Source organism: Nelusetta ayraudi, unplaced genomic scaffold, assembly GCF_046127955.1.
Source record: "Nelusetta ayraudi isolate G7.1 ecotype Tasmania unplaced genomic scaffold, CSIRO-AGI_Nayr_v1 ptg000044l, whole genome shotgun sequence".
Lineage (NCBI taxonomy): Eukaryota > Metazoa > Chordata > Actinopteri > Tetraodontiformes > Monacanthidae > Nelusetta > Nelusetta ayraudi.
Window position 1 is genome coordinate 352,128 of NW_027466094.1, and position 13,233 is coordinate 365,360.

Genomic DNA, 13,233 nt, shown 5'->3' on the forward strand with positions numbered 1-13,233 from the left:
TTGGGAGTGGGGGAAGGTGTCCCACACGTTGCGTCTCGGTCCCCCTCGACGGGACGTAACACAGAGTTTTCGCCGTGACAGCAGGTTGAGCTCCTACCGTGTTACAGGTGACGTCGTCACGTTAGCCTGTTCCATCCCTGCTAAATTCTTTAAAGAACTACCGTAAGTAAACTTTTAAATTATAATACGCTCTACACTAATTGTAATTTCCTGCCCGTGGTTCTATATTGCAACAGTTGACGGCTGATATCAGCAGATAAACAGCAACAATCTGGGCATTGCGGGTGATTCCTAAATATGTCATTTCTGATTAATTAGCCCATAAGTGTTGTACACCAGTGTGACACCAATTGCTTGTTGCTGACAGCAGTGAAGAAATGACACTCTAGTGGTTCTGCACATTAGTATAAATAGAGTGATTCTCTATCATTACATCACAGGACGGCGGCACTCTGACAGATTCCATGAACCTGGACACTGATGATCCAGACTCCGGTCCAGATGACACAACAGGCCACAGTGGAAACAGGTCAGAGCATGGACTGGCTGCTGAAAGGATACAGGTAGGTGGCGCTGTCATCCCAAGTTGTGTGGTGTGGAGGATCAGGGCCAAAGTTCCAGATGCTCACAGATGTGACTGTGGATTCAGGAGGAGTGTTTGAAGGCTGGACTCCCAACAGTGATTGGCTGCTGAGGACCTCTCAATCACAATCAGGTTTTTTAGTGGCTGTGAGATCGAAAGTGAGTGAACATCATTAAATAAAGAGCTCCTGCAGGGTCCCAATTTGACAAGTACACTGCTAGGTGTGCTGCTTCGTTTTCGCCAAGGCCCTGTAGCATTCATGACTGACATTGAGGGAACGTTTCATCAAGTAAGAGTTTCCAACCAGGATATAAACTTCTTACGCTTCCTCTGGTGGCCAGATGGGGACATTACAAAGGACCTACAAGAGCACAGGATGCTGGTCCACATCTTTGGGGCAGTGTCATCCCCAAGCTGTGCTTCATTCGCCCTGCTGAAAGCAGCTGACGACAATCAGCATGACTTCCCAGCCGAGGTTATAAACACTGTTGGTCAAAATTTCTACGTGGATGATTGTCTAAAGGCCGTCAGCACGGTGGAACAAGCAATACATCTGTACCAGCAGCTAACAGACCTGTGCGGTAGAGGTGGATTTAAGCTCAATAAGTGGGTGAGCAATCATCGCTCGGTGCTGGCCGCCATTTCTGAAGAGCAGAGAGCTAAAAAGGTAAAAACACTTAACCTTGACAGAGACCAGCTCCCTATGGAGAGGGCCCTTGGAGCTCAGTGGGATGTACAGCAAAATACATTCACATTCAGCATCAGAACCAAGCTGGGATGGGATGAGGAAATCCCTCAGGTCATGGTACATCCCATATATAGTTTTTCAAGCGCCAAACTACAACAAAGAAACTCATCCATAACAAATCTACAACCTTGTTTTAATTCTGATTAATAAACTAAAGCTTATTCGATTATCATTACGTTGTTTTTTTTTTAAACGCTCATACAAAACAAAAAAAGTGGAGGGAGAGTAGTCTGAATCGGATTCTGGAGCATTGCTCTACCTCATCCATCGCACTCATTAGCGTCACATCTACTTGTCGTGCATCATTTCCGCCAGCAAGCTTCTCCTGTTAGACCTTCCCCGAGGTGGTTGGTGGGGTGACGAGCACCCAGCACGTGACCTCTACGACGAGCTTCTACCCACGGAAGTGCCATAGGAAGACACGGATTAAATAGTATGGCTTGTCCACCAGAAGGCTGTATTATGGTGTACATAATATAAAACTCCGGCCCAGTTCTGCTTGTATTGCAATGGTTGGTGTTCCTGAAGTTTCATTTTTCGTCCCTTTTTATTTTTTACATCCATGTTTGTGATGGAATAGTATTGTGAATCGCTAGCTCGCATTGCATGCTGGGAAACAGCGTCACTCAAGGAAGTTTTGGCTTTGCTGACACGGTCCTGAAGGGAAGTGGGTTTTAGTGCACTGGAACGGGATGAATGTGTTCAATCAAGCAGTACAAACCTGATTAATTGTCTTAATACTTGACTTGGAATGGCCATATTGTTTAGGATTAGAATTAGATGACAACTTGTTCACAATATTTGCAACTATTCAATTTGACCAGCAGGTGTCAGTAGAAGACGAAATTTCATGTTGACTATTTCCAAATGGAAGTGCTCTCTTTACGTTGGATTTTTCTCATAATTATTTGAAGTGTAGGCCTGTATCTGCACACAATTTGGAATTCGTCCCAGCGCCCTGAGCTGTAAATTTGGACGGTGTAAAATGAAAATGGCCATCTGCAGCAGAATGAAAGTGAGATTGCATTGTCCAGGTAGGAGGACAGCAGTCAGTCATGTTTCACCTCCAGTCAACACGCAGTGGTTCACATGAAGGTCCAAGAGGCCTACAGACCTACACTGAGTCTGGACGTGGCAGTACAGTTGGATCATTGTCTTTGTTGTGTTGTTTGGTCATTGTGATCCAATGTAATGTGAGAGAAGGACGAGTGCAGTTATATTGGAGTGAGTTTTTTAGAGTTTAATAGAAGTTATAATGCAGAGTCTTTTTTTTTAAATGTTCTATCACCTGGCATCCATCCATCCATCCATCCATCCATCTTCTACTGCCGTATCCGGAGTCAGGTCTCGGGGGCAGCAGCCTCAGCATAGACCCCCAGACTTCCCTGGACCCAGTCACCTCCTCCAGCTCCTCCAGTGGGACCCCAAGGCTTCCCAGTCCAGCCCAGAGACCTGGTCAGCACCACTGTGACTCCCTGAGTCCCTGCTGCTCAGGTGAGGCTTCAAAGATCTGGCTGCACCTGATTGGACGGTCGTGAAGGATCTCCTTGGTCTTCTTGGTCTCCAGCTGTTTGACCTCATGCTCTCTGTTGACCTCCTCACTCAGTCCCTCAGTGATGTAGAGCTCAGTGTAGATGTTGTTGAGGAGAGTTTGACTTCCTGCTTCTTCACCTTCAGTCACACGTTCACATCTCCTCTCCAGACTGATCTTCTGCTGCTGTAGAAGCTCCTGCAGACCACCAACCTCTGGAGCTGAGAGAAGGTTGGAGAAGAAAACAGACAGCAGAACACATCAGTGTGACAGTGTGAGCATCATTTTCTGTCCACGACTTGAAGCTGAAAGCTTCCAAACTCCATTTTTCAGCTGATGTGGTGAAGCTGCTGTTGTCTGACTGTTTGCTCTAAATGTCCTCCAATGGATCTTCTCACTGGAGGTCCTGACCACGGTTATAATAGTTAACGAAAACGAACAAAATAACGAAAACTTCAATTGAAAAAAACAATTGTCACGTTCCCAGGGGTTAGGATTTTGGTACCTGCCTCGTTGGGGTTCGAAGCGAGCAGAGCTGAGACCATAAGGGTGACGTAGCAACGTTCAGGACACTGATTGGCCAAAGGCAGTCTTTCACGAAAGACCAAAACCGCCATTTTCAAATGCCTCGCGTGTGGATTTTTACATTAACACGTATTAAAAACTGAAAAGCTTATGAAACTGTACCATGGGTGAACAAAGAACTACAGACGTTTCTGTTCTCTGTGGCCGAAGAAAAAGCACAATGCAGACAGTTGTGCAGAAAGTTTAGTGTTAGCTAAAATATCGGGCACACAGACGTACTTATTATGTATACATTTCTTTCCATTGTAACAGGTCATTACAAGATCTGCAATCCATTACCTAGAATTGGTTTTCCTTAAACTGATGTACAGGATTACTAATCTGACTTTGATGGGCAAATTTGACAACAGAATACAATTATGAAGCACTAAAACACAGGACCACAAAACAATTAAATGCATCTTGAAATAATGATATGCTTTGTTAAATGAAATAAAATGGCATTTTCAACTAAGCAATAAAATAGTCGGTGGTGCAGTGGTTAGCGCTGCCGCCTCACAGCAAGAAGGTCGTGGGTTCGATTCCGGGGCCTGGACCTGGGACCTTTCTGTGTGGAGTGTCCATGTTTTCCCTGTGTCTGCGTGGGTTCTCTCCGGGTTCTCGGGCTTCCTCCCACACTCCAAAAACATGCACGTGAGGTCAATTGAACATTCTAACTTGTCCGTAGGTGTGCATGTGAGTGTGAATGGTTGTTTGTCTCTATGTGGCCCTGCGATGAACTGGCGACTTGTCCAGGGTGTCACCCTGCCTTCGCCCTAAGACAGCTGGGATAGGCTCCAGCAGACCCCCGTGACCCTGAATAGGAATAAGCGGGTATAGAAGATGAATGAATGAAATCTTTATTGAATGAATGACACATTTTATTTCACTCGTGGTTTATGTAATTATTATTTTTTGCTCCATAGCTTTCATGATTCAGCATTACATGTTAAGCGTGATGAATTGCATGAAAAGAGAGAGCACTCGCTGATAAATTAACATGGTGTGCTGTTTAATTCCACGAGGACGACAAAATATTTGCAAATTTGTGTTAGCTACACACATCGACAAGTGCAAGAGAAAGGGAGGAACTTTCAGGGAGGAACTTTTAAGATCGTTGAGTTTTTATTTTAAATTTTTTTTAGTTCTGATGAAATAAATAGACCAATCATTTCATTACTTTGTCTGCTTTCCAAAGAGAGTTGCTTCAAAGAATTATCATTTATTATTCAGTGGCACATTGTTCACTTGTTTAATACACAAATAATAGTATATTATTATAATAATACTATTTTATGAATATAATAATAATAATAATCATCATCATCATTATTATTTCTAAAATTTCCAAACAACAATCGTCAGTTATTCCGGAAAAAATACATTGATTTCCATGTTGAATTTTGTACGGTCCGTGAGCGCGCACGTCTGTCAGTGATGGTCTCCACACTGACAACACTGCGCATGCTCTATTATCCCATCAATGCGGAAGTCAAAACGTTTTTGGGAGTCATGCGGTGGGTGAGCAACTTCATTGAAAGGAATGGGAGGCCATCTTGGACTCTGGGGGCTTGCCGCACTGTCACGCAGGTTGTGACGAAGCGGGCCGGCGACGCACAGGTATGACGTGAATGATTGACAGCTACCATTCGTTCCCGTTAGCAAGAGGATTAAAAACAAACAGACACCATAATGGCATCAAAAAGGAGTTATCCCAGCGGTGCGGAAAAACGGAAGGAAAAGAAAACTGATCAAGAAAAACTTGCAAAGGGGAACGGTAAGTTATTTGTTTGTGATGTGGGCTGGAGAGGTGGAGGTGAAACGCTGTTGTCCCCCCCCCCAAGTTTGTTTATTTGTCCTGTTAGCCAGCTAGCTAGCGTCGGATAAATGTTAGCTGGCTGGCTAATATTTGTTTGTCATGAATCAGCGTTTTTGTTTGTTTTATGAAAGTTGACCATATCCTGCCATGTTGGCCTATCCTGCCATGGGAATGAGTGATTGACTCCACACCCGTTTATTCACATTCTAACAGGGAGGGCGGGAGGGAGGGCATGTTGGAGTTGTTGTTGTAGTCAGTCCCCTGTTATTTATTGTTCAGTGGAAGTTGTCTCTCACATATTTGACTCTTAATGTTATTTTAGCCTTAACTTAGGATGAATTTACTAAGCTTAGTTTGTATTTTGTAGGCCCTTCATTAGAAATGTGCTACTGTTTTATAATTCAAAGAAATATTTTATGGAAATACTTTATTTGGCATGGTGTTGACTATTTTAGACTGTTGTGGCAGTGGGTCATTTATCTTAGTTTTTATTACTTTAACTAGTACAGTGTGTAAAGTAATGCCAAAAACTCTTAAAAATGACAGTTTTGTAATTGGGTAAAAGCTTTAAAGGGACACTGCAACCATAATGTTTAATTTAAAAACAAATGAATTTTTAATTTTCCTATATTACTGCAACATCACTGTAATAATAAAATAGGAAATGCGCTTCTGATCTGTTTTGCTAGATGATCTAATGAGCTTTGTCTCTGCAGGAGCAATTCTAAAATATGTTGGCGCTCCAGACATTGAGCCAGAGGGATCTCCCGAACATCCTGACCAGGAAGCTCCAGGACCAACACGTTCCTCAGAACCTCCTTCTGTCCAGGTGAATAATGTGTGTTATTCTTAGTAGCTAAGCTGATAAGTGTGGGATGAAACTAAGGCAATTAAGCATTATTTTGATTGTTGGTTTGCTTTTTAGTGTTGCACTTGTTGGTTTGTTGGATTTTCTTATTTAAAGTAAGCATATTTTTTTTTTATGAATACTCAATCTGTTGTATTTATTGACATATAGAGGATTCTTTTCCTAGTATTATAGTGTTTGTTTGTTTTTAAATCAGTTTAACTTGCCTGAGTTGCTCAACTGAAGATGTTTAATTTTACCTGTTGCCTGTTTTGCTTACTAGGTGTAATAGATTGTGGAATCTTAGTAGACCTTAGTAGATGCAAGCTGCTGAGAGTGGCAGCAATCAGCTCTGATGACCGTGGTGCTTGTAAATAAGGCAAATGCGCCATCTAGTGGGATGCAGCATGTTTATTTGTGTTGGAGCAATGACAAGTACTACTAACAAAACAAAAGATGCACAGGGTAAAAAAAATAATCATAAACTCAAGCCAACAAAGATAACAGATGGGCATAACTGTAACATTACATAGTAATGATTACTAGTACTACCAAAATTTCTCTATTTTACTTTTCAACTCGAACTTGAACTATTCATCCCCTTTTTTCAGCAGCCATTAAGACAAAAGGATGACACTTATGCATTGCATCAAACTGTGATGCACAAAATCAATTAAATTAAATCAAAACAATAAATAAAGTGTGCATTAAACAGGGGGCAGTGCAATACAGTACAGGACTCAACTGATATAGTGCAGTTAGGCAGTATAGCCTATAACAGCTGTTCAGCATCCATAGTAATCCACAGTCAGTGCCATAATCATCCAGTCAGTGTCATATTCATCCATAGTCAGTATAATATATATGATATCGCGCAGACCCTCGTCCTCCACCACATTAATTGGCCTGCAAGCTGTAGCCACACCCATTTAGCCCCCGCTGTTGAAAGTTGGCGTGTGGTGGACGCGGCCAGTGGTCTCCGTGCCACACCATCCAACGTGGTTGGACTGCTCGTACTCCGGTGGAAACTAAATACAGCTTTACAGTAAATGCATATCACTTTTGTCCTGTCAAGACTGCCATCTGGCAGGGTTTTGAAGTGGAACTTTCCATTTACAATTGACGCCTTATCCATGTTAGTCCTTCCTAGTGCTCATCTACGCTCAGTGTCTTTTTCTTTTTTTTGTTGTGTTTACAAGCCGGCTGCAAGCGTGTGACTGTGTACTGTGAGTGAATTCATTTCCCGTTTCCACAATCTACGGAGCGGCCAAAGGTTCAAAAAGCACTTTAATTAATTAATTGAATTAATTAACTATGTGGCAGGTGGGTTTGCCCCCACCTTCGCGTCATCAATCACACCTGCGCCGGAGTGCAATCTTTGCGTCCCTCAGTGCGTTTACATGGTACTAGAGAAATTTGAATTATTGCCTTAGTCCGATTCTGATCGGAGTTTGAGAACTCCGATTGGAATCGGAGAACTCCGATTGAGACACCCAGATAATGCAATTGGAATTCTAATTTCTCGGCCATGTATACGCCTTAGTCGGACTATTAACTGGACAACGTAAGTGCGCACGCGCCACCGCACAACTACGTCGTCTAACAAAACAGACGGCGCGAAACAACCAGCAAACGCGAATAAGAATGTTGACATTTGGAGAGAGGATGAGACCGGGGCGATGCTTTCTGTTCTAAAAGAGATGGACATATTAAAATAACACACAACAGAGACCTTTTTTAAAAGGGTAGCGCAGCAAATGCAGGGCTCCGGCTTTGCACAGCCCTGAACAAATACGTATTCGTTCGTATTTATATTTCTACCTTTTCGTTCACATTTTTTGTAAGTTAGAAGAATTTCAACTTTGTAAATAAAAGCACAGCAAAGAGATGTTTTTCTGATTTGTTTTTATTTCGATAATTTCGCTGTTATTCTGCTGGAAACGGCGTGCAGTGGCACAAGCTTCCTCTACGGTCGGCACTTTAATGAGCGTGTGTATAACTGAAGACACCGTTCCTTTGCAAAACCTGTACACAAACTCTCCCACCAGTCTGCTCCGGACCCGCATCCAACAAGAACGAGAGTTTGGGGTCCGTAGCGACGGCTCAAAGCGTAGCATCGAAGACATTGTGTTGTTGTAGCCCTCCAACAGCAAACAACGTTCTTGTCTCATGGTTATCTTTTCAGATAACCATGAGCACAAGAAATAGGGTACAGCTTATCTGCAAAGTAAGTAACACGTACATTATGAACTATCATTCTATATCATAATGATGTAATATGTCAACCGAAAGCAGCTGACCAGCTGAAAAGGCTCACTCCACCCCCTACTGTTGGGAGGAGGACACGTTCCCGTCAGTAATTCAAATTTCTCAGCTGCATGTATAGGGGGACAAGGTGAGAACTCCGATTGGACGAGAAAAACGAATTATTGCTTAGTCCGATTAAGCTCTGCACGTAAACGCACTGATTACACCTGCGCCAGAGTGCAGAGTGAAAGCAGCTCTTTTAAAAACAAGCGCAGGCTGGAGTCAGCACTCTGTCCTCTGGCGTGTCCACGCTGAGAACTCTGTCCTTCGCAGTTCTTAGCATTTCGGCTAGCAATCCCAGAGCGGGCTGGGCCATATGCACAGCCGGAGGAGGAACCCTGGCGGGTGCCCGTTCATCGGGAGGTGGCGCTGTGTGTGTGTGATCGTTGTGCATTCACCGCAGGCCCCCCCCGCCCCCCCTCCTCCTCTGGCGCTCGGCGGGGAGGCTGCCTTGCAGTTGAACACCGGTGCGCCGAGACGGGTACTGGAAGGACGCTGGTCTCAACCCCCTGCCTGGGTGCAGTCGCTCCGTCTTCCTCTGTTTTCTCCATTCCCCTCTGTTACTTTTGCGGCGGCGATGTCCTCGCAATCAATTGCTGCACCCGTCTAGCCGGGTAACAGCGGAGTCACCACCACAACGCGGACACTTTTCCTTTGATTTTGGTTTATTTGGTTTAGATAATTCAGTTTGTCTGTTTCTTTTGTTAGCGTAACCACTTTCTTTGGTTGGTTTTCTTTTCTTTGTTTTGTTGTGAAATTTTGGTGAAACTTTGGGTTTTCTATTGAGTAGCGATTTTGTTATAGTTTGATTTCCTTTTGTAGTTCATTAATATCTTGTTCCCCAGTGATCGTTACCTTTTTGTTTTGGGTTTTGGTCCTGTGTGTGTGTGTGTGTGTGTGTGTGTGTGTGTGTGTGTGTGTGTGTGTGTGTGTGTGTGTGTGTGTGTGTGTGTGTGTGCGCGTGTGTGTGTGCGCGAAGAATAAATAAAAGTTTTCCTTTAGTTCTAACTGTTTAACGCTTGCCTGGGTGTCTCAAGGTATTAGTATGTTAATTTTGTTCTCTTTTCTTTAGGACAGGAGTTGGCGTAGCGTGAATTTTGGTTTGTAGTGATTCCCTTAGCTTTGTTTATTCCCTTTTTTGAGTTTTCTTTGGTTTCTTTGGCCCTGTTCCCCTTATTTTCTTATGTTGAACAGTCTTTTTGGTATGGTACTTATTTCCTTGACACTCAGGCAGCTAAACCTGGTCTATTTTAAATTGTTGTCAAATAAAGCTGTTTCATTGGAAGTCCGTCTCGTCCTCTTAAATTTCAAAGCGTAACGAACCTGTGTAGCCCGAGGAATTTTATTATAGTTTATTTCCTGGGGTGCAACTCCCCAGGTGGCATTGTCAGGCACCCCCCCCCCCCCCCACCCCCCACAATTTTCCTTTATACCCACCATCTGAATTGTCTCCACCTCCGCCAGACCCTCCCCCTAGCCACATCTAGTCTTTTTTTGATAGGCTGCCCTCGCTATTAACCTCCCTCTCATCACAGCTTTAATTGTGTCCCACAGTATGGAAGTGTCTACTGGACTATCTATGTTCTCCTCCATAGCGCATTTAATCTCTTTCTTAACCTCCTCCAGTGTTTTTGGATTATTTAGCATACACACATTTAATCTCCAAAGTGTGTTTTTCTTCCTCTTATTTAGACAAATAATAAGGAAATTAATACTGTGTCAGTACAAGTCAGTCATTCCTATTTTACATTCCTCTATTCTGTATCTGTCTGTAATGTTAATAAAAAAAATAGTCCTCTGTAACGGGTGGAGGTCCCTCCAAACATCAAACATCCCGAGTTCGGCTAGAGAGACGTTGACAAGTTTCGACAGGCGGGTCTGACTTCTGTTGCCATTAGTTGTGTCGAGTTTAGCTTTTAAATCATGTTGATTTAGCTCTTGCTGAGAGAGATGTGTTGCCTGTAGCTCAGGCATGGCCAAACTACGGCGTGTCTCTGTCCGGCCCGCGTGAAGGCAGTCAAAAATCTAACCTAACTTAGAAATGACACTTGAACCTGCAATGAGTATTTTAGTCGTTCTAAATGAGTCCAACGTTAGAAAAAAAGGAGCGACCCGGACTTCCCACAGTCTCTTTTCTATTAACATGGGAATTCAATTTTAATAATTTGTCAACTAAAAACACCGGTCATACTAGAACATCCCTACCAGCTTTCTTCCCTTTATTCTCTGAATTTAATCAAAGAATCTTTGAAACTCTTGTAGCTTTTCTCTGGCTCGTGTCGCTGCTGATGCGTAGCCCCTCCAGGATCCCTCCTTGCACTGCCACTCCGTCGTAGTGCGGGGCACCGAGTGCCGCAGGCCCCTCCGCACCCGTCGCCACCGCCGTCTTCTCCGCCAGGCCGCGTCTCGCCAATTCCTCCTTTACCTCCTCTGTGCTGTTGTAGGTTCGAGTTCCCGTATCCCAGTGGGTCCTCATCTTGGTGAATGGCGTCTGGAACTGGATGCCCTTCTCCTTCAGGATTCTTTTAGCAGTGTTGTACTCCTTTCTCTTTTGGACCATCTCTGTCGCGTAATCGTGATGGAATGACGGTACTTTATTCCCCAGTTCTATATTCTTTCTCCATAGCTCTCGCAGGACCCTCTCTTTGGTAGTAAATTCCAGAAAGTTAACAATGATGGGTCTCGGTTGGGCACCGTCCGCTGGCTTCTGTGCAAATGAGCGGTGTGCTCTCTGAATTTGGAAATTAAAATGTGCTGGCAGGTGCAGTTCGCTTTTCAGCAGGTCTTCCACAAACTTGGCCACAGATTCTCCCTCCTCTCCTTCAGTGACTCCATAGATACGTAGGTTGTTTCTCCTCGGCCTGGACTCCAGGTCAGTTAACTTGTCCTGAAGAGCTTTTTGTTCTCTCAGTGATATGACCAGAGCGTCATTAGCTTCCTGTGCCCAACGTTCTAGCTTTTCAATCCGCGACTCAGCCTCGTTGATCTTGCCGGTCTGGAGCTCCTGTTCGGTGACGACTTTCGCAAGTTGTTGATTTATTTCGTCTTTGAAGTCGTCCAAGTCTTTTTCCACGTCGTTCCTCAGTGTTTCTCCAAACGTGCGAAGGACTTCTTTTGATTCCGTTTTTAAATCCTGTATCTCCTTGCTAATAATTTTTATGTCCGAGCCCTTTTCCGCGTCGTTAGTCACGAGGAGTTCGTTTCGCCATCTCCCTCTGTTTCAGAGCAAGCTGGTAGTTCCGCCATATTGTCTGTTACCGTGTTTCTGTTTTGGTTGAATGGAGTTTTCCTTCCCATTCCAACGTTCCCCTGATCACTTTGTATTGTAATATGATATCTGACAATAGTCATTCAAGTTTTCGGGGAGTTTTTACCCTAGACGGTCGAGAGCCCTGGTGTCGCGCAGTCTACCGCTTTATGGCCAAACCAGAAGTCCCTTCCCTCTAGCCTTTTCAAGGGGGAGGTGGCTAGACTTGGCTCTTGTGGGACGAGAAGCAGAAGGCCTGTCCGATCGGGGGGGAAGATGAGATGACATTTTTGTGGGTCAACACAAACTCATCTGCGAGGACAGCAGCCTTGGACAATGACGACACTTTCTGTTCATTCAAGAACATTACCACCTTCTCTGGCAATGTACGTAGAGTCACTAAGTGTTAAACTCACCAGGTTTGTATCGCTTATCGATAGCCCTAATGCCACACAAGTCTATGAGGGTCCAAGGTCAACTTTGTCCAAGAGACATGGGGCCACTTTCAGGTTCATCAGGATCCTCCAGGACACACCCACGCCAAATTTGGGGCTTCTAGCCCATGAGGAACCCCAAAACCCTCACTCTAATTCCAGCCTTATCGCTAACCCTAATGCCATACAAGTCTATGAGGGTCAAAGGTCAACTTTGTCCTAGAGACATGGGGCCACTTTTTTTTCATCAGGAGCCCCCAAGAAGCGCCCACGCCAAATTTGGGGCTTCTAGTTCTTGAGGAACCCCAAAACCCTAACCCTAATTTCAGCTAACCCTAGTTTCAGCCTTATCGTTAACCCTAATTCAATGCAAGTCCATGGAGGTCAAAGGTCAAATTTGTCCTCGAGACATGGGGACACTTTCAGGTTCATCAGGATCCTCCAGGACACACCCACGCCAAATTTCGGGCTTCTAGCCCATGAGGAACCCCGAAACCCTCACTCTAATTCCAGCCTTATCGCTAAACCCTAATGCAGTGCAAGTCTATGAAGGTCAAAGCTCAACTTTGTCCGAGAGACATCAAGTGTTTTTTTCATGAATCATTCATAAATGTTAAGAGTTTGCTTTGTGGAGAATTCACAATAAAAATACATTGACACTGTCAAAGATGGACTCAAGCACTATTATTGAACTATACTGTATTTTTTGAGTGATGTTAAGCTTTTGACAAGCGCTGCGCACAGGAGGCCCATTTGTTTTTGTTTTTTTGAAGGGGGCGCAAAATTCCTGGCGGCGCCCCTGAGCGGGCATCTCCAGCACCAAGGCAGTGGAGCTGCCGGCCACGAGAGAAGAATTAACCAGTCCATTGAAACCATTTGTTTGGTCTAGTGGCAACAGTCCTTTGAGGATCTTAAGTGCCTTCTCAGCTGTAACCCTGTCGTGTCTGCTCCAAATTTTTCCTCATTGGCTAGAAGCCCCAAATCTAGCATGGGCGCTTCTTGGGGGCTCCTGATGAAAAAGCAAGTGGCCCCATGTCTCTAGGACAAAGTTGAAAATTCACCCCATAGACTTGCATTGAATTAGGGTTAACAATAAGGCTGAAACTAGGGTTAGGGTTAGGCTTAGCTGAAATTAGGGTTAGGGTTTCAGGGT